Source organism: Zea mays, chromosome 1 (genome assembly GCF_902167145.1).
Source record: "Zea mays cultivar B73 chromosome 1, Zm-B73-REFERENCE-NAM-5.0, whole genome shotgun sequence".
Lineage (NCBI taxonomy): Eukaryota > Viridiplantae > Streptophyta > Magnoliopsida > Poales > Poaceae > Zea > Zea mays.
Window position 1 is genome coordinate 251817910 of NC_050096.1, and position 21440 is coordinate 251839349.

Consider the following 21440-nt stretch of genomic DNA (forward strand, 5'->3'; position numbering starts at 1 on the left):
TAGGTAGTGTGGAGTGAGAGCACCTGTTGTCACCAATTGAGGGCTCCTTATGCTCATGCACCTTATAGCTCGAGAGGGTGCATTAGAGACACAACATGGATTTCTTGTTTTTGTATACACAGAGTACCAAGACAGCGTAATCATGTGAAATGGACTAAACAAAGCTATCATGCTTGCACATAGGTTAATACATAATCATTAAAGACTTCACAACATGATTTACAAAAAGATATAGGTTTAGCCACATACACCAAGAGAGTTAATCATGGTAAATATATCAAATGAAAAGCTACCCATTGAATGATTCAAGAGATATAACCTATAAGGCACTCAGTCATGATTGAACAAGCATGATTATGATCTTGGAAGTCATGAATCATTAATTGAAAGATATTCAACACAAGCAATCTCAAAAGCATAACTACTCCAAGGGTAGGTATAGCACGACAATCCAACTTAAAAGCAATGCTGAATAGAAATAATGCACTTAAGATACACGGGTACCGTCCTTTGGAGAGCAAGTTGCAGATTCTCATCAAAGTCCTTTGCTTGATTCACCAATATTGATTAAGGGCCTTTACAACTTATTTAACTCAAGATGAACATGGGATTAGTATTGCACAATAATCCAACCTTGGGTCAATAAATAGACAATAAAATTGACAGCTTAAGCATAGAATTTGAATTAACCATCTTAAGCTCTCCCAAGATCTCTAGTCCATCTCGAGGCACCTGCATGGTCTAGTTGGCACAGTTTGGTACCCATCTCGGGATGGGTCCATAACATTCATTTAAAAGAGCCTTTGGTACCCAAATAGCATTTGTGCTAGTTCTCGGTGATCTCATTACTGATCTAGCACAAGTGTATGATTTGGGTCTCCTAAGCGAATAATATTGAGATAAATTTACTTGCTTAGAAGCCTTACCCTTCTTACATACCTTAGGTAGATGACCATGCTCACCACACATGTAGCTGAAGCGTTGCTCAACCTGACATGACGCTTGTTGTTTGTCTTTTTTCTTAGTGAGGGTCATCCTGGAGGGTGCACGTGTTTGATTCTTCATGAGCGGACATGCAGTGATCATATGATCCTTGTCATTGCATCCAAAACATCTCCTCATCCCTTCATCCTTGTCTTTGTATGGACAAGACGCAATGAGGTGGCCTAACTCATTGCACTTGAAGCACCTCCTTTTCCTCTTCTCTTTTTGCTCTTGGATAACATAGAGAGATGATCAGTGCAAACAACATGACTAATTGAATCTTTACCTTTTTCTTTGTTCATGTTGATTGTCTTGGGAGCTTCTTTGTCACGGAGTTTGACCCTTGCTGCGGTTCCTCCTTCCTCAAGCTTATTCACCACATGTTTGTAAATATCTTGAGGAAGTCGAGCATGGCGTCTACTCCTCAATAGTCTTTGTTTCTTATTCCTAAGCAATTTTCTTTTTGACCCTACAACTTGTTGCTCAATCAAAAATTGGCCTTTCTTGGGGCAGTAGAGGTCAGCACATGATGATATTTTAACTAATTGATCACTTATGCAAGAATGTAGTTCACATGAGTTTAAACTAGTAATTACTACCTCATGAGCAATATCGAGCATGATATGGTCATCAACTAATTTATTATGAGAATAAGATAGCATATCATATTTTTTCACTTAGAGCAAGTTTTTCTAAATTTATCATTTCTACTTGACTCTTAAGCATAGAATTCCCGGTTTTAAGTTGAGCAACATCATATAATACATCATGATTATTTCTTTGCTCAAATAAAACAGATTCATACCGTTGGACCAAATTATCATGAGAGCACTTTAGCTCCTCATGTTCTTTGGTCATCTTCTCCAGGTTGTCGTTGGTTTTGATGAGAGTCTCCTCTAGCCTGAGAAGCGTCTCGCCTTGTTTCTTGTTCCTCCTCAACAGCTTAACCAAGAGCACTTTGTCTTCTTTGTTGAGATGGGTGTAGAACTGGTGAATCTCCTCTTCTTCCACATCGTCGGTCTCATTTTCCCTGTCATTATTATCAGTGGAAGCAATACAGGAAAATGTACCTTGTGGTGATGAAGACTCATCCTCGCTATCATCCTCATATTCCTCCTCATCATCGCTTTTGTCTCCACTATCATTGTTAGCAATAAGACATTTATAACTAGTGGAAGACAAACCTATCGGTGAGGTGGATTCATCGTTTGGTTGCCATCGTTTTTCTTCTCCCTTTGAAAGGTTAGTACCACAAGCAACATAGGGAGTAGAAGTAGTACAATTGGACTCAGAATATTTTATTTTAATTCTAGTCCATAGATCATGAACATCAACAAATAAATCACTATCACTACTCATGATGGCAAAATAAGCACCTCTAGAAAGAGAGTCAACTAAGAAGTTGCAAGCATGGTGATTGAGAGATAGACATCTTAGTTCAGCATTAGAAGGTTTTTACTAATATCAGAGGGAAAAATACTTCTACTAAAGATCTGTCTCAAATCAGGATCAATATGCATGAAAGCATTATAAATAGAGACAGACCAAGATTTATAATTAGAACTGAAAGGGAAATGTGCCCTTGGGCCATTTCTAAGTATTTTGGTGATTGAGTGCCAACACAAGTGCTTAAGTGTTAATCTATGCAAAGTGGTGGACAAAGTGCAAATCAAGTCAAAAGGTATGTTTCTAGACTTAGTACATTGTTTCAGGTACTAATGTATTGTGTCTAAGTGCTGGAAACAGGAGAAATCGAATTGGAGAAGAGATGGCTTTGTTTAGCCAAAGTCAGCTCTGTCTAGGTGCACCGGACTGTCCGGTGGTGCACCGGACAGTGCTCGGTGGTGCACCGGACAGTGTCCGGTGCGCCAGGCTGGCTCAGGCGAACTAGCCGCTCTCGGGAAGGAATTAACGGTGTACGGCTATAATTCACCGGACTGTCCGGTGTGCACCGGACTGTCCGGTGAGCCAACGGTCGGCCGGGCCAACGGTCGGCCGGGCCAACGATCGGCTGCGCAATCTGCGCGAGACACGTGGCCGAGCCAACGGTCGGGAGGGGGCACCGGACTGTCCGGACAGTGTCCGGTGCGCCAACGGCTCCAAGGCTGCCAACGGTCGGCTTCGCCAAATAAGGAAGGAAATCCGCACCGGACAGTGTCCGGTGCGCCAGGCGACAGAAGGCAAGAATTGCCTTCCTGGAATGCACTCAATGAATCCTAGCTGCCTTGAGGCTATAAAAGGGACCCCTAGGCGTATGGAGGAGAAAACCAAGCATTCTCTAAGCATTCCTAAGCACTAAGACATCGATTCCGCACTTTTGATTCCTTGCAATAGCAATTAGAGCTCTAGTTGAGTTGTGAACTCATTGAGTTGTGTTGTGAGCTCTTGTTGCGACTTGTGTGCGTGGTGTTGCTGTGATTTCTTGTCTTGAGTGTGTTGCTCATCCCTCCCTTACTCTGTGCTTCTTTGTGAACTTCAAGTGTAAGGGCGAGAGGCTCCAAAGTGTGGAGATTCCTCGCAAACGGGATATAGTAAAGCAAGCAAAACACCGTCGTATTCAGGTGGGTCTTTGGACCGCTTGAGAGGGGTTGATTGCAACCCTCGTCCGTTGGGACGCCACAACATGGAGTAGGCAAGCGTTGGTCTTGGTCGAACCACGGGATAAACCACTGTGCCATCTCTGTGATTGATCTCTTGTGGTTATTGTGTTTTGTTGAGACTCCTCTCTAGCCACTTGGCATTATTGTGCTAACGCCTAATCAAGTTTTTGTGGATTAAGTTTCAAGTTTCATAGGATCACCTATTCACCCCCCCCCCTCTAGGTGCTCTCAATTGGTATCAGAACCGTTCTCTTCAAGAAAGGGACTAACCGCCTGAAGAGATGGATCCTAAGGGCAAGGGGATTGTGATCAATGATAAGGAGAAGGAGTCCTTCGTCAACGAGCCCAAAGATGACAAGCCTACGGACTCGGGCTCGGGCCACAAACGCAAAGATGGAAAGAAGAAGAAGACAAGACGCATCAAGGAGATCGTCTACTACGACGACAGCGATGAGTCCACTTCTCCCCAAAAGGACAACGACGACAACGACTACGACAAAAGAAAGACGGTTAATTCGAACTTTTCTTTCGATTACTCTCGTATTCCGCATAGCTCAAATGCACATTTGCTTTCCATCCCTCTTGGCAAACCTCCACACTTTGATGGGGAGGACTACGGATTTTGGAGTCACAAAATGCGTAGTCATCTGTTCTCTCTCCATCCAAGTATATGGGAGATTGTTGAGAATGGAATGAAATTTGATAGCTCAGATAGTCCTATATTTATTAATGAACAGATTCATAAAAATGCACAAGCTACTACTGTGTTGTTAGCCTCTTTGTGCAGGGATGAGTATCATAAGGTGAGCGGCTTGGACAATGCCAAGCAGATCTGGGACACCCTCAAGATCTCTCATGAGGGGAACGACGTCACCTTGCTCACCAAGATGGAGTTAGTAGAGGGCGAGCTCGGGAGATTTGCAATGATAAGGGGCGAGGAGCCAACCCAAACATACAACAGGCTCAAGAACCTCATCAACAAAATAAGGAGCTACGGAAGCACGCGATGGACGGACCATGACGTCGTTCGCCTAATGCTAAGGTCCTTTACTGTACTTGATCCACATCTAGTGAACAATATTCGTGAAAATCCTAGGTACACCAAGATGTCGCCCGAAGAAGTTCTTGGGAAGTTCGTGAGCGGGCGAATGATGATCAAGGAGGCGAGATACGTGGACGACGCATTGAATGGTCCAATCAATGAGCCTCAACCCTTTGCTCTCAAGGCAACAAGAAGCAAGGAGGCGCTACCTAGCAAGGTGGCACAAGTTGAGGCGACAGGGCTAAATGATGAAGAGATGGCTCTCATCATCAAGCGCTTCAAGACGGCGCTAAAGGGTCACAAGGGGCAGCCAAGCAAGACCAAGACAAAGGGGAAGCGCTCATGCTTCAAGTGTGGTAAGATTGGTCATTTTATCGCTAACTGCCCCGATAATGATAGTGACCAGGAACAGGGAAACAAGAGGGAGAAGAAGAAGGCATACAAAAAGGCTAAGGGCGAGGCACACCTTGGCAAGGAGTGGGACTCAGATTGTTCGTCATCCGACTCCGACAATGAAGGACTCGCCGCCACTGCCTTCAACAAGTTATCCCTATTCCCAAACGAGCGTCACACATGCCTCATGGCGAAGGAGAAGAAGGTATGTAATCGAAACAATGCCACTTATGATTCTTCTAGTGATGATGAGTCTAGTGATGAAGAAATAGATTACTCTAGTTTGTTCAAGGGATTGGATAGAACTAAAATAGATAAGATTAATGAATTGATTGATGCCTTGAATGAAAAGGATAGACTTTTAGAGAAACAAGAGGACCTTTTATATGAAGAGCATGACAAATTTGTAGAGGCACAAAAATATCATGCTTTAGAAGTTAAAAGAAATGAAATGCTTTCTTGTGAACTATCTTCTTGCCATGAGACAATTTCTAGCTTAAGGAGCATAAATGATGATTTGAATGCTAAGCTAGGAGTAGCTAGTAAATCTAACTCTTGTGTAGAACATGTTATGATTTGCAATAGGTGTAAAGATTTTGACATTGATGCTTGTAGTGAACACCTAGTTTCAATTTCCAAATTGAATGATGAATTGGCTAGTCTTAATGCCCAACTTAAGACTAGCAAGAATGAATTTGACAAGCTAAAATTTGCAAGGGATGCCTACACGATTGGTAGACACCCCTCAATTAAGGATGGACTTGGCTTCAAGAGGGAAGCCAAGAACTTAACAAGCTATAAGGCTCCCATCTCCGCCAAGGAGAAAGGGAAGGCCCCTATGGCTAGTAGTGCTAAAAAGAACCATGCTTTTATGTACCATGATAGAAGACAGTCTTATAGGAGTTGTAATGCTTATGATGCCTTTGACTCTCATGCCATGATTGCTTCTGGTTCTTCCTATATGCATGGTAGAGATATGCCTAGGAAAAATATTCATCATGTGCCTAGAAAGAATATTGTTCATATTCCCAGGAAAATTATGAATGGACCTTCTACAATATATCATGCTTTAAATGCTTCCTTTGCTATTTGTAGAAAGGATAGAAAGATAGTTGCTAGAAAATTAGGGGCAAAATGCAAGGGAGACAAAACTTGCATTTGGGTCCCTAAGGATATTTGTACTAACCTTGTAGGACCCAACATGAGTTGGGTACCTAAGACCCAAGCCTAAATTTGCCTTGCAGGTTTATGCATCCGGGGGTTCAAGCTGGATTATCGACAGTGGATGCACAAACCATATGATGGGGGAGAAGAAGATGTTCACCTTCTACGTCAAAAACAAGGATTCCCAAGATTCAATAATATTCGGTGATGGGAATCAAGGCAAGGTAAAAGGGTTAGGTAAAATTGCTATTTCATCCGAGCACTCTATATCTAATGTGTTTTTAGTTGAGTCTCTTGGATATAATTTGTTATCTGTTAGTCAATTATGCAATATGGGATATAATTGTCTATTCACAAATGTAGATGTGTCTGACTTTAGAAGAAGTGATGGTTCATTAGCTTTTAAGGGTGTATTAGACGGCAAACTTTATTTAGTTGATTTTGCAAAAGAGGAGGCCGGTCTAGATGCATGCTTAATTGCTAAGACTAGCATGGGCTGGCTGTGGCATCGCCGCTTAGCACATGTGGGGATGAAGAACCTTCACAAGCTTCTAAAGGGAGAACATGTGATAGGTCTAACCAATGTTACTTTCGAAAAAGATAGACCTTGTGCAGCTTGTCAAGCAGGTAAACAAGTGGGAGGAGTGCATCACAGCAAGAATGTGATGACCACGTCAAGACCTCTGGAGCTGCTACATATGGACCTCTTCGGACCCGTCACCTATCTAAGCATAGGAGGAAGTAAGTATGGTCTAGTTATTGTTGATGACTTTTCCCGCTTCACTTGGGTATTCTTTTTGCAGGATAAAACTGAAACCCAAGGGACCCTCAAGCGCTTCCTAAGAAGAGCTCAAAACGAGTTTGAGCTCAAGGTGAAGAAGATAAGGAGGGACAATGGGTCCGAGTTCAAGAACCTTCAAGTGGAGGAGTACCTTGAGGAGGAAGGGATCAAGCACGAGTTCTCCGCTCCCTACACACCACAACAAAATGGTGTGGTAGAAAGGAAGAACAGGACGCTTATAGATATGGCGAGGACGATGCTTGGAGAGTTCAAGACCCCCGAGTGCTTTTGGTCGGAAGCCGTGAACACGGCTTGCCACGCCATCAACAGGGTATACCTTCATCGCCTCCTCAAGAAGACGTCGTATGAGCTACTAACCGGTAACAAACCCAATGTTTCGTATTTTCGAGTTTTTGGGAGTAAATGCTACATTCTAGTGAAAGAAGGGTAGGAATTCCAAATTTGCTCCCAAAGCCGTAGAAGGGTTTTTGTTAGGATATGACTCAAATACAAAGGCGTATAGAGTCTTCAACAAATCATCGGGTTTGGTTGAAGTCTCTAGCGACGTTGTATTTGATGAGACTAATGGCTCTCCAAGAGAGCAAGTTGTTGATTTTGATGATGTAGATGAAGAAGAAGTTCCAACGGCCGCATTACGCACCATGGCGATTGGAGATATGCGGCCACAGGAACAAGATGAGCGAGATCAGCCTTCTTCCTCAACAATTGTGCAACCCCCAACTCAAGAGGATGAACAGGAGGCGTGTGATCAAGGGGGAGCAAAAGATGATCATGCAATAGAGGAAGAAGCGCAAGAGGCACCTCCAACCCAAGTTCGAGCGATGATTCAAAGGGATCATCCCGTCGACCAGATTTTGGGTGACATTAGCAAGGGAGTAACTACTCGATCTCGATTAGTTAATTTTTGTGAGCATTACTCCTTTGTCTCTTCTATTGAGCCTTTCAGGGTAGAAGAGGCCTTGCTAGATCCGGACTGGGTGTTGGCCATGCAGGAGGAGCTCAACAACTTCAAAAGAAATGAAGTATGGACACTGGTGCCTCGTCCCAAGCAAAATGTTGTGGGAACCAAGTGGGTGTTCCGCAACAAACAAGACGAGCACGGGGTGGTGACAAGGAACAAGGCATGACTTGTGGCAAAAGGTTATGCCCAAGTCGCAGGTTTGGACTTTGAGGAGACTTTTGTTCCTGTGGCTAGGCTAGAGTCCATTCGTATTTTGCTAGCATATGCCGCTCACCATTCTTTCAGGTTGTTCCAAATGGATGTGAAGAGTGCTTTCCTCAACGGGCCAATCAAGGAGGAGGTGTACGTGGAGCAACCCCCTGGCTTCGAGGATGAACGGTACCCTGACCACGTGTGTAAGCTCTCTAAGGCGCTCTATGGACTTAAGCAAGCCCCAAGAGCATGGTATGAATGCCTTAGAGACTTTTTAATTGCTAATGCTTTCAAGGTTGGGAAAGCTGATCCAACTCTTTTTACTAAGACTTGTGATGGTGATCTTTTTGTGTGCCAAATTTATGTCGATGACATAATATTTGGTTCTACTAACCAAAAGTCTTGTGAAGAGTTTAGCAGGGTGATGACTCAGAAATTCGAGATGTCGATGATGGGCGAGTTAAGCTACTTCCTTGGGTTCCAAGTGAAGCAACTCAAGGATGGAACCATCATCTCTCAAACCAAGTACACGCAAGACTTGATCAAGCGGTTTGGGATGAAGGACGCCAAGCCCGCAAAGACTCCAATGGGAACCGACGGACACACCGACCTCAACAAAGGAGGTAAGTCCGTTGATCAAAAGGCATACCGGTCTATGATAGGGTCTTTACTTTACTTATGTGCTAGTAGACCAGATATTATGCTTAGCGTATGCATGTGTGCTAGATTTCAATCCGATCCTAAGGAGTGTCACTTAGTGGCTATGAAGCGAATTCTTCGATATTTAGTCGCTACGCCTTGCTTCGGGATCTGGTATCCAAAGGGGTCTACCTTTGACTTGATTGGATATTCAGACTCTGACTATGTTGGATGTAAGGTCGATAGGAAAAGCACATCGGGGACGTGCCAATTCTTAGGAAGGTCCCTGGTGTCATGGAGTTCTAAGAAACAAACTTCTGTTGCCCTATCCACCGCTGAGGCCGAGTACGTTGCCGCAGGACAGTGTTGCGCACAACTACTTTGGATGAGGCAAACCCTCAGGGACTTTGGCTACAATCTGAGCAAAGTCCCACTCCTATGTGATAATGAGAGTGCTATCCGCATGGCGGATAATCCTGTTGAACACAGCCGCACAAAGCACATAGACATCCGGCATCACTTTTTTAGAGACCACTAGCAAAAGGGAGATATCAAAGTGTTTCATGTTAGCTCCGAGAACCAGCTAGCCGATATCTTTACCAAGCCTTTAGATGAGCAGACCTTTTGCAAGTTGCGGAGTGAGCTAAATGTCTTAGATTCGCGGAACTTGGATTGATTTATAGCATACATGTGTTTATGCCTTTGATCATGTTCCTTATGCATTTTGTTGTTTATTTATGGTGCTCAAGTTGTACAAGCACTCCCCGGACCTTACAAGTACATTTGCAAGTGATGCACAAATTTAGGGGGAGATGTGCTACAACTTGACACTTTGAGACTAACTGTGTGCTTAAAGTTGCTTAACTTAGTCTCAAAGATGGTTTGAAAGGGAAAAGGTGGACCTGGACCATGCAAGACTTCCACTGCACTCCGATGAAAGAGTAACTTCTTCCAAGTTCATCTTTGCACTCTTATTGCCTTTTTACTCTAAATTGAAGATTTTGGTGAGGCAATGGGGTTAATGGACCGTTTTGGTGCTTGATGCCAAAGGGGGAGAAAATAAGGCCAAAGCAATAAATGGATCAGCTACCACTTGTTAAATGGATCAACTACCACTTGTGAATTTTGAAAAATAGTAGAGTTAGAGTTTTTGTTTGTCAAAATACTCTTATTTGCCTCTTATTGTCAAAAGTTGGTCTCTTGTGGGGAGAAGGTTTAGTTATGGCAAAAAGGGGGAGTTTTTTGAAATCGTTGATCAATTTCTCTTGGAACAACTCTTGCTATGTCTCAACGAGTGTTTTTGACTTAGAGATAGGAAGTTGAGGTTGATTTGCAAAAACAAACCAAGTGGTGGCAAAGAATGATCCATATATGCCAAATTTGATTCAAAACAAATTTGAAGTTCTTATTTGAATTGATTTTGTACTTGTTCTACTTGCTTTGTGTTGTGTTGGCATAAATCACCAAAAAGGGGGAGATTGAAAGGGAAATGTGCCCTTGGGCCATTTCTAAGTATTTTGGTGATTGAGTGCCAACACAAGTGCTTAAGTGTTAATCTATGCAAAGTGGTGGACAAAGTGCAAATCAAGTCAAAAGGTATGTTTCTAGACTTAGTACATTGTTTTAGGGACTAATGTATTGTGTCTAAGTGCTGGAAACAGGAGAAATCGAATTGGAGAAGAGATGGCTTTGTTCAGCCAAAGTCAGCTCTGTCTGGGTGCACCGGACTGTCCGGTGGTGCACCGGACAGTGTCCGGTGCGCCAGGCTGGCTCAGGCGAACTAGCTGCTCTCGGGAAGGAATTAACGGCGTACGGCTATAATTCACCGGACTGTCCGGTGCGCCAACGGCTCCAAGGCTGCCAACGGTCGGCTTCGCCAAATAAGGAAGGAAATCCGCACCGGACAGTGTCCGGTGGTGCACCGGACTGTCCGGTGCGCCAGGCGACAGAAGGCAAGAATTGCCTTCCTGGAATGCACTCAACGACTCCTAGCTGCCTTGGGGCTATAAAAGGGACCCCTAGGCACATGGAGGAGAAAACCAAGCATTCTCTAAGCATTCCTAAGCACTGAGACATCGATTCCGCACTTTTGATTCCTTGCAATAGCAATTAGAGCTCTAGTTGTGTTGTGAGCTCTTGTTGCGACTTGTGTGCGTGGTGTTGCTGTGATTTCTTGTCTTGAGTGTGTTGCTCATCCCTCCCTTACTCCGTGCTTCTTTGTGAACTTCAAGTGTAAGGGTGAGAGGCTCCAAAGTGTGGAGATTCCTCGCAAACGGGATATAGTAAAGCAAGCAAAACACCGTGGTATTCAAGTGGGTCTTTGGACCGCTTGAGAGGGGTTGATTGCAACCCTCGTCCGTTGGGACGCCACAACGTGGAGTAGGCAAGCGTTGGTCTTGGCCGAACCACGGGATAAACCACTATGCCATCTCTATGATTGATCTCTTGTGGTTATTGTGTTTTGTTGAGACTCCTCTCTAGCCACTTGGCATTATTGTGCTAACGCCTAATCAAGTTTTTGTGGATTAAGTTTCAAGTTTCATAGGATCACCTATTCACCCCCCCTCTAGGTGCTCTCAAGAACCATCGCCTAGAAGAAGTTCTAGAGTTACCTCTTGTGACGACATCGTCATTTCCGGACGGCTAAGCCCACACTGGAGAGGCCTAGCTCCGATACCAATTGAAAGTTCCCTATGCCTGGGAACAGGATCTGGATGTCGCCTAGAGGGGGGTGAATAGGCGGATAATAAATATCACTTTAAAACCGAAAATTCTTACTCTACTCGAAGACTGGATCGCAGTGGAATGAAAGACCCTTCGAGTAGGTTGCAGCGGAATTGAAGTTCCTGTCTTAAAATACCCTGCACTTCGGAGACAACTTGTACCACATATAAATATAGAAGTGCAAGTATAAATAACAAATAAGATAGAGAAACAGCACAAAGCACATAGCAGAGCACACAGACACAGGGATTTATCCTGAGGTTCGGCCAAGCCTGAAATGCTTGCCTAGTCCTTGTTGTAGTTAGCCACACCTTGGCTTGGAGTCTATTTCAACTCCTTCCTCCGTTTGCTCAGATCTGTTAGTGCGACAGATAGAGCCTTCCACTATGTTGATATCAGCTACAACGATGTCGTGGCTGCTTACAATCTTCTCGACAGCACTCAGGCAGAGTAACAATGCGCTCAAGATTTTGCTCTAGCTCTCAGCAGCACTTCCCCTCTCTCTAAAGGATTATAACTTCGCCTCTACACAAACTAGAGAGATACACAAGAGAGGGAGAGAGAGAATTGATCCAAATGATGTATGCACTTGTTGGCTGCTCTTGTGTCACTGTTGGAGGCGCCTAGGGGTCCCTTTTATAGACCCAAGGAGCCTAGGAGCCGTTGGAATTCCTTTTTGAAGGCAATCCTTGCTTTCTGTCGGGTGGCGCACCGGACAGTCCGGTGCGCCACCAGACATGAACAGTGCTTGTCCGGTGCCCGATCTCCTTCCTTTTCTGGCGAAGCCGACCGTTACGCTTTCGGACCGTTTGGCGCACCGGACACTGTCCGGTGCACACCGGACAGTCCGGTGCGCCTACTGACCGTTGGCTCAGGCCACGTGTTGCCCGCTAATTACGCTGCCGACCGTTGGCTCGGGCGGCTTAGACTCACCAGACAGTTCGGTGCACCACCGGACAGTCCGGTGAATTTTAGCCACGACTCCCCGCAGATTCCCGAGAGCTGGCAGTCCACCGCCGAGTCAGCCTAGGGCACCGGACACTGTCCGGTGCACCACCGGACAGTCCGGTGTGCCAGGCTGGTGCTGGTTTTGGCTATACAAGGCCATATCTTCTCCAACTCTTTTCTTCTTTTCTTGGCACTATTTCTAGCACTCAGATAACCATGTTAGTGAACAAAACAATTCACTGAGTCCAGAAACATACCTTGTTCACTTCTAGAGCTTGATCTTGAGCTTTATGACTTACACCACATAATTGTAGATGTTACATTATTGGTTGTAAGTCATGTCCTTATGTAGTGATCCTTGATACGCCATAACTCTTCTTAACTCGATTAACCTTGACTTTGCAAGTCTTCTTCTTCACCCCTGGCTTTTGGGTTCCTGGTCTCCTTGACCTTCTCCCGTGCACTCGGTACCTCGAAGCTCTTCTTGCCTCCATCCTTGGCTTGATCGGTTGTCTCTGAGTTACGCACATCGAGTCTCACTTAAGCAATGTCCATCTTACTTGTGATGTCCATTATCTATAGATAATCTAGTTTTTGGACCACCATACTTGTTCACTTGTGTTGAACTCTGTTAGCTTTGCATTGAGCACATGTTCAACACTTAGCATACTTGTTAGTCCTTTAATTGAGTTGTCATCTAAACACCAAAACCCACAAGAGAGCTTTCAAATAGTTGTCGTCGATTCCTTGACACATACGTGTTAATTTTTCCCTTTTCCGCACAACAAAGTCGTTAGGTCCGGCGTGCTCTTTTTTTATTTCCCGTGTAGTGAGGCAGTCAGGTCCAACACGTGTGACATAACCTTCTCCTCTGCTGTCAGACCACCACTCACCCATAGATCACGTCGTCGGACCGTCGCTTCCCAACAAGTCATGTCGACCAACCTTCTCCTCTGTCTTCGATGTCCACTACACTAGACCCTACTGTCAGTTAGGTCCGACCGGAGCAGACCTACCAAAACTAGATTCAAAATTGAACTATTGTCTAAATATGAGAAATTGTTGAAGACCAAGCTATTTTTATTCCCAATAGCTATTTAGCAACTTGCTAAATATAAGTTTGAAGAGCTTTTTTTAGAGAACTATTGGAGTTGATCTTAGCTCCTCCAATGCGCTTCGTTTCCGTGCCTCCCAAACAAAGCCTTAAAAGTCTCCTAGACCTCTCTACACAACGGCACCCAACCTTGTTACTATCTATATGTGGAAAGTGACACATAAATAAACGAACTAAGTTCTTGTTTGTTTACCCTCTGGATTATATAATCTAGCTTAAATAAGTTAAGAGGCAAATAAACAATATATAGTATTGAGACGAATTATATAATCTAGATACCAAAATTATAATGATCCATAAGCAGGTTATTAGATGCTTATTTTAAATTATTTTTTTTGGTTTTTACCTATAACCGTTGAAACTGGGTGAATATTAACCACCCAATAATCTCAGTAAACAAATAATGTGATAGGATCATAGCCCTGTTTGGTTTCTTTAGTCACTAGACTAAATTTTAGTGACTAAAGTTTAGTCGCTAAAGTACTTCGTTTGGTTCCAGTGACTAAACCGGACTAAAGATCATTAATTGCTATGAATAATGACTATTTTACCCATATTAATTAATGGATGTTTGTTATAAGAAGAAAGTGGAGAGGGCAAATAAGGTAAAAATACTACTTTAGTCCCTTTTAGTCACCCTCTTAGTGACTAAAGAACTAAAGTTTAGTCACCCCACTTTAGTCACCATGTTTGCTTCTTTAGAGACTAAAAATGACTAAACTTTAGTCACTAAACTTTAGTCATCCCAAACCAAACGAGTCTAATATATGTTGTATTTTATAATATGGAACGAAACTAGCATACACATTCTTCCGAGTGGAGAGCCTGCTTTAAAAGCAGTGCGTCCGTGTCCGGTACGAGGTTACCGATTCGCATATTGTTTCTAGGGTAAGGTTTGCTTCAACGTTTGCTTCAACTCTTTACAGATCGGAGATTGAAATATAGAGTGTGATAAGGACTATAAGGTCTCCAGCAACGTTCTCTATATCCATCCTCTATATCCGTCTTTTACGGTCTCCTCTAAAAGATTATATTCTCTATATCTCCTTCCTCTTCAACAACGTCCTCTATACTCAAATACCTATATTAAAGACATTTTTTATTTTTATTTTTTGTACGTACCTATTTGTCATACTCTTAAATGTATTGTACATATTTTAGTTTTGTTAAACCGGTTATAAAGGTATTCAAATGGATAGAGAACCGTTTAAATAAACTCTATATATAGATAATTCAGCAGCGTCCTCTAAATTTAGAAGGGTGTTTAGAGGACGCTCCTGCAGAGCGTAGATGACCGTTTAATCCTCTATATTTAGGGTAGAGGACCCTTTAGGGACCCTTGCTGGAGCCAGCCTAGCAACTGCAAAGGAGCACTTAATTTCCCCGGGGTTGTTGAAAAACAAAATGTTGCTAAAAAATATAAAACCACATCAGTCTGCTAATATGTTCCCTAATATTTTTTTAACCAACATCTGGGCCTATTAGACCAACTCGCCAAGTTCTTGTTACTTGTAATTTATTTTTACTTTTTGTTACTTGCAATAAGCGCAACTTATTATAAAGTTAATTTTAGCACAATGATGTTGTCTAGACAAAAGGCACTAGCATTCGTTTTACAGTTTTGAACCATCAATCAGCCTTATGGATCCACATGGATGATCTCTGTCCAGTTCTGTCCTAGGAAAACAAATTAGATTTTATGTCCAGGTGAAGAAAGATACTACTATGAACAGAAACTACGGAATGTAACACATGTTCCAGCGGCTGCATCGCCTCCCAGCTGAAGAAAGAAAGTACTGAATGTAGCACAGAACATAGGCCAAGTGACGCTGCATTGGCGTATTTTCTGAAATTGGGGAAGGAGCAAGTGGTGTCTCTGTTACAGTAAATACACCAACTTTGTTGAAACAAATCTGACAAAACATTGTTTGCAAAGCAGGCCAGCAAGTTGTGCAGATCAGCTAAAAAAGACTCGCAACCAAAAAAATTATTGAAGCTTTCTCCCGTCCTCTACGCTGCTCCTGGTGATGCTGCCCAGCATGTCACAGATAGGGGGGTGTTTGGGAGTGAAGTTTTTTCACAGTTTTGGAAGAATAATGCAATATTCTCAAATACTGCAGTATTATATACAGAATGGTGTTTGGCAAGCTGGCTAAAATCTCTGTTTCCAAAACTGAAGTATTGCAAATACTATAGTAGTTTTAAGCTATTCTAAACTTAGGTCTGGACCTCAGTTTTCAAAACTGCGGTATTGTAAACTGCGGTATTGTCATGACTAAAGTATACTGTAGTATTTCAAAAACTGTGGTTTTCAAAAACTTTGTTCCCAAACAGGGCCTAGACGGGTAGATGCCACTAAACATGCCATGCTTTTGTTTCTTTCACGTTTTGGCATTCAGAAAAGGAGAGCCTGCCCTTATGTAAATGGTAAACCATCTAGTTCAGTCCAGGAGAGTTGTAGAAATAGAAGAGGGGATAAAAAGCAGCAAGTTATTAATACTCTATAAACGATGTAGAAGCAGCAAGAAGCAAAGCTACATGCAGTAACCTAGAGCTAGTGGACAAGAAAACAGAAAAGTGAGGGTCTACAGCACCACACGGGCAGAGGAAGGGAGGTGCAACAAACATTCAGCATCTGCTATTAGCATCTATTTGTTGCCTTTGATAGCATAACAGAAAAGATGTTCTTACAGGCCCATCCAATCTATTTGGCCATCCAACTAACAAGCAGCTCCAAGTGGATTCGAATCGACTCCAGCACGTCCTAACATCGGAGGCTGGGCTGCTCCTTGACCCAGGGACGCACCTCGCAGGTACACACCACCGTCGGAGTCCTGGTTTGCACCCTCTGGTTGTCGCGGCGAGATTACGCCTGTAGATCCGGACCACCAGACGTTGGAGACGGCATCTCCCACAACCTGGCGTCGACGCTGCCGCCGCCTCCTCCGGCACCGAGCAGGCCTCTCTCACCGAAGGCTCCTGCCCTATACCAACGCAAAGCGCGCGATGGTGAAAATGGGCGCGATAAACAGGTGCTACGCGCGCCAGTGACAGAATTGGGGGAATTTCACCTCGCGTAAATTCGCGGGAGCAATCGCCCTGGATGCGGGACGGCGAAAAGATGAGGAAGGTTTACACGAGCTGTTGTTGGAGGTGAGTGGAACGGCCTTGATTTTGTCTCACGTATATGCTTTAAAATCCTAAATTTAAAGAAAAGACAAAACATGTTGATTATAGAAAAATTAGGAATAACCTAGAATTAGAGTCTTATGGGCAAGGACACTATTGCTGATTTACTAACCTCTATAAGAAACGCAGACATGATAAAAAAGAAACTGTTCGAGTAGTATCCACAAATATTACCGAAAACATTGTTAAAATACTTCAGAATTTTATTGCTAAAAGTCCTTATTCGGAGACTTTTAGCATTGTTCTTGGAGGCTACGAAAAATAGTATATGTAGAGAGAGAAAGAAAGAGAGGTTTGCGTTATTTGTCATCTCTACTACTTATTAAGTAAGTAATAGTAGTCTGCCTTTCACTGTTCTGCCTTTGACCTGTTCTGCCACCGACCCGTTCTGCCATCGACGGACAGCCTCGCGCCGCCAAAAAATCTGAATAACAGACAACACACTAATGCTTTTAGTATGAACAATAGACAACATACACTAATGCTTATAAGCCACGTTTCGATGCTCTCCGTGGCCGGTATGGCACTAATAAAAAAACCCCATAGCAGCGTCGCAGTTTATACAGCCCAGTGGTTCGTGCGGCCCAGTGGTTCGTGCGGCCCATTGTGCAGCCCAGCGCGCCTGCCATCCTCTTCGGTGTGGGTGGTGGCCTCCCTGCGCGCCGCACTCCTCGACCTCCTCCCCACGAGCACAACCTCAACCGCTCCGTCAGCTCTGCCACTTACGCACGCACGACCTGCACTACACCACGCGGCGAGGACGAATGGAAGAGCCATGGCCACCAGCACGATGAAGCTGTCGCCGTCGAAGAAGGCAAGAAGAAGAACAAGTCCTTGCTGCGAGCTCGAAACCCACATCGGCGTCGGCGACAAGGTGCTGGCCGAGTTCATCACCGAGCTCGGCCGCGACTCCAAAACCGTCCCCGAGTTCGACGCCAAGCTCAAGGAGAAGGGCGCCGACTTCCCCGACTACTTCGTCCGTACGCTCCTCACCATCATCCACGCCATCCTCCAGCCTACTGCTTCCAACCCTAGCTCTGCCACCGTCGCCGAGGGCTCTACTGGCGCGGAGTCGGCCAAATTCCCCGGGCTCGCCCGCCCCGACGACCCCGACCATGCCCGCAACCTCCGCCTTGAGCTCGAGCGGGATGCTGATGCGGCCCCTCCTGCTCCGATGAGGGACGACCGCGACCGCCGCTGGGATGGGAGAGTTCTGTTTTCTTTATCAGAAGGTGTTTTTCTACATTTGTTGAACTAATCTCGACCGCGACCGCCGCTGGGATGCCCACAACATAGCAGAAGGTGTTTTTTCTTCTTCTGAATCTTCCTCTATCTGTCAGTTCTGTTTTCTTTTCCTACATTTGTTGAACTAATCTCTGATGCAGCTCAAATGGCACATTCATCAACTGGAAAAGGCCAAGAAAAATTCATCCCCGGTCAAGCTTAATCATGGCGACATTATATCATTATCATCACCTCCTCATGACGGTAATATCCTATGAATAATTCTGATTCATTCATACTGGGTTTACTGGGGTAGGTATTCATTACGCACTGTGTGCTACTATTGTTCTCTGTGTTCAGTTCATCATAATGTTTCTGTGGCATTTTATTACTGCTATGTTGTGATTGATGTTTCAAATCTTCTATTCAAGTTGTATGTTGCTTTTGCAGACAATTCCTTTGTATTTATCTACCGGGAAATGCAATCAGTCGTGTAGAGAATGGGGCTCCCATTCTTAAAAGGAAGTCAGGTGAGGAGTTTCTATCTTATTGTTTGGTGATCATGACTACTCCCTCCATCCAAAAAGAATGCAATTGTAGGTTTGGGACAAGTCAAACTTCCTTTAGTTCGATCAAGTTTGTAGAAAATAATAGAAATATTTATATTTCCAAAATAGGTTTACTATGAATTTATCTGGTGATACTTATTTGACATCATAAATATTAGTACTTTGTTGTATGAATTTGGTCAAACTTGAATTTGTTTGATTACTTGAAGTGACAATTGCATTCATTTTTGGAACAGAGGCAGTATGTTACAAGTTTTGATAGTTATCATCGTTTGATGGTCATGCTATGCTACAAGTTTTGATATGTGCACTGTTATTTTGTTTGATTCTGAAGTGGAGGGTGGTTCTGGAAGTAAGAGGTTAAAGGGTCTTGGTATTGGTTCTCCTGATGGTCCTGTTTCACTAGATGATGTCCGAAGACTAGAAAAATCTAATGTTGTAAGTTGGCTCCTTTGATATGACAATAATTTTGTACCTTTGTAATTTGCTAACTTAGTAGCTTAAATTGATTCAGGATCTCAGGGAACAACTTGAGGCACATGTTGTGACAATTGAGACTTTGAGGGCTGAAATAAAAACAGCCCAAGTGCAGCATGGAAAGGTCATATATTACTTCCATGTCCCTCCCCCGTTTTTTTGCATGATGTGTTTTTTTTTGCTTTTGTCTCGGTGTTATATCTCTCCTACCATAAATAATTTTGCCTCTTGTATTTCATGGCCCAATGTCACTTCTAAATTCTAATATTAGTCTACTTGATTATGATGTTTCACAATGTCGATTATGGACTAGAGATTGCAGGAAGTTGGGAAATATATCACCTTAGACAAATTTGATAAAACGGCTCGCCCATTTGCAATACTAGCTGAAGATTTTCCTCCAACTGCTCCTCAACCCTTGCATGTTCGCTTCTGCAAAGATATTGAATTACAAGGAGGAAAACTGGTAATCTCTAGCTCTGTTACATTGGACACTTTCATAAGTAGACAAAAAGAATTTTGTATTTTTTTGGACTTTATTATGGTATTTTTCCTTACAAGACAAAAAAGGTATTTTGCCTTACAAAAACCACAAATAGGACTATGAAATGTTGCAAATGATATGCCAATAAAAACAAGGATGATAAATTTTAGCCTCCATACACCACATATATGCTTCTTACCTTCTTACAAAAAACATAGTCAACACAGAAATGTACTTTCTAGATTTTTTGAAGTCCTCAAAATAATTGACAAGCACAGCAAGACCATAAGCAAGAGGTAGCTGCCCAACATTTTCCAAGATCTCAACTCTCTTATTACCATCCCCAATATTTCATTCTTCATATTCTTCACCAAAACTTGATTGTTACTCCTCTCAAGGCCACAAAAACAGTAGAACCAAAGACAAGGAGACTAAGTGGAAATAAACCAAACTTACGTGGGTTCAAACTTGCAACTGTCCACTGTTACAAAAACTACAATTTTCATTGTAAAAAGAAGCTACTCGGGTATTGAGAGTCTAGCAGCAAAAAACAAAGAGACGATGTAAAAAAGATAAAAATGGATCATCACTAAGGAATAATTTATGTGTACTACTTTCTTGAAGATAAACGGTAAATGAATTGTGTTGATGAAAGACTCAAACAGTAACCAAGCTACATGACTATTATTATGCTATATTCATATGAGAACATTCTTTATTTTATATGTTTAAGTTACTTGCATGCAGTGAGATAGCCTCAATAGGTTGTGCACAATTCAGTCCAAACAATAATTGTCTTGCTTCCTATCAACAGGAAAAAAATGCCAATATCAACAAACTGAACCTAGATGCCATCTAGATATCCATATGATTATGACCCAATAGAGTAAACTGGGAGTTGAGTACAACAAGGTATAATATTTGATATATAGCTGTTAGAGCAACTCCAGTTGGATCATCTACAATATCTTCTATTTAATATTGATACCTAATTTCATAATTTTACACAATAATAATAGAAGTAACAATCAAAATTCTCTAATATTGGTATGTAGGGTTCTACATGTTTTCAACTGATTCTCCGCGCCCGGTGATTGTAGGTGTGGTGCTCCAACTGATTCTCCTGCGTCGTGCCCATGGTGCAGCCTGGCAGAGGTGGTGGCGACGGGGAGCAACCACTGTCGAGGATCGCCATGGAGAGGGTCGTCGATGACGCAGCACATCAAGGTCCCATCCCTCTCCCTATCTCACACTCATGCTTCTACTCGACCCCTCGATGCCCCAACGATCCCTCTCTGCCCCTTCGCCCAAGCGGCCAGCTGCGGCTCCTCACCGAACGCCAACAGCCCCCAACGGTTGTATTTTCATCCCAGCAGTAGCAAAAAATGACTCAAGCTCCCTTGTTCTTTTAGGATCAATAGCAACAATAGACTAACACTTGTAGTTACGTGACTCCACTAATAGTGGTTTACATCAGCTGGAGGGTTAATGTAGCCCTTTTCATTGGATCAAGGGTCAAGCATTAGTATGTTGTCCTGTTTTGATTTATACAATGTAATTAATCGTCGCTTACCATTACAATGTAGCTTGAATAGCGGGCTTGGATATTTTAATGTCATTGCCTAATGTGTTAGTTTGCCTTTTGTCGTTCTTGTGCTGTTGTGCAAGCTGGAGCTTTGGCCAGTAGATGGCAGGGCAGTAGCTATGGCAATATGCTTTATTTAATTATTCTTTGCAATATTATTTGCTTGATCAAAATAATTTTTTTAGATGGTGAGAAAACGTAATCGACCTTTGCCTCCATAGAGGCTATAGCCACTTATCACAACTGTTGTGAAATTATTTTGCATTACATAGCTAATTCTGAAAGTGGAACATGCATTAGGGTCTTCTGTGATCTCAGGTGTCTGTCCTGATCTCTGTAGTTGTAGAAG

The 21440-nt window shown here is 43.1% G+C and overlaps 2 long non-coding RNA genes across 2 annotated transcripts; one reads left to right on the forward strand and one right to left on the reverse strand.

Annotated features, from left to right (window-relative positions):
- Nucleotides 1-15732: 15732 nt before the first annotated feature.
- Nucleotides 15733-17039, reverse strand: LOC103643625 (uncharacterized). The gene is made up of 2 exons (XR_561127.4): nt 16635-17039; nt 15733-16547 (listed from the first exon to the last, which is right to left on the reverse strand). It is a non-coding gene; the product is annotated as an uncharacterized lncRNA (long non-coding RNA).
- An 888-nt stretch (nt 17040-17927) lies between these two features.
- LOC103643624 (uncharacterized) lies at nt 17928-19484 on the forward strand. Its single transcript, XR_561126.3, has 5 exons — nt 17928-18054; nt 18138-18240; nt 18427-18506; nt 18880-18983; nt 19060-19484. It is a non-coding gene; the product is annotated as an uncharacterized lncRNA (long non-coding RNA).
- The last annotated feature ends 1956 nt before the right edge of the window (nt 19485-21440 follow it).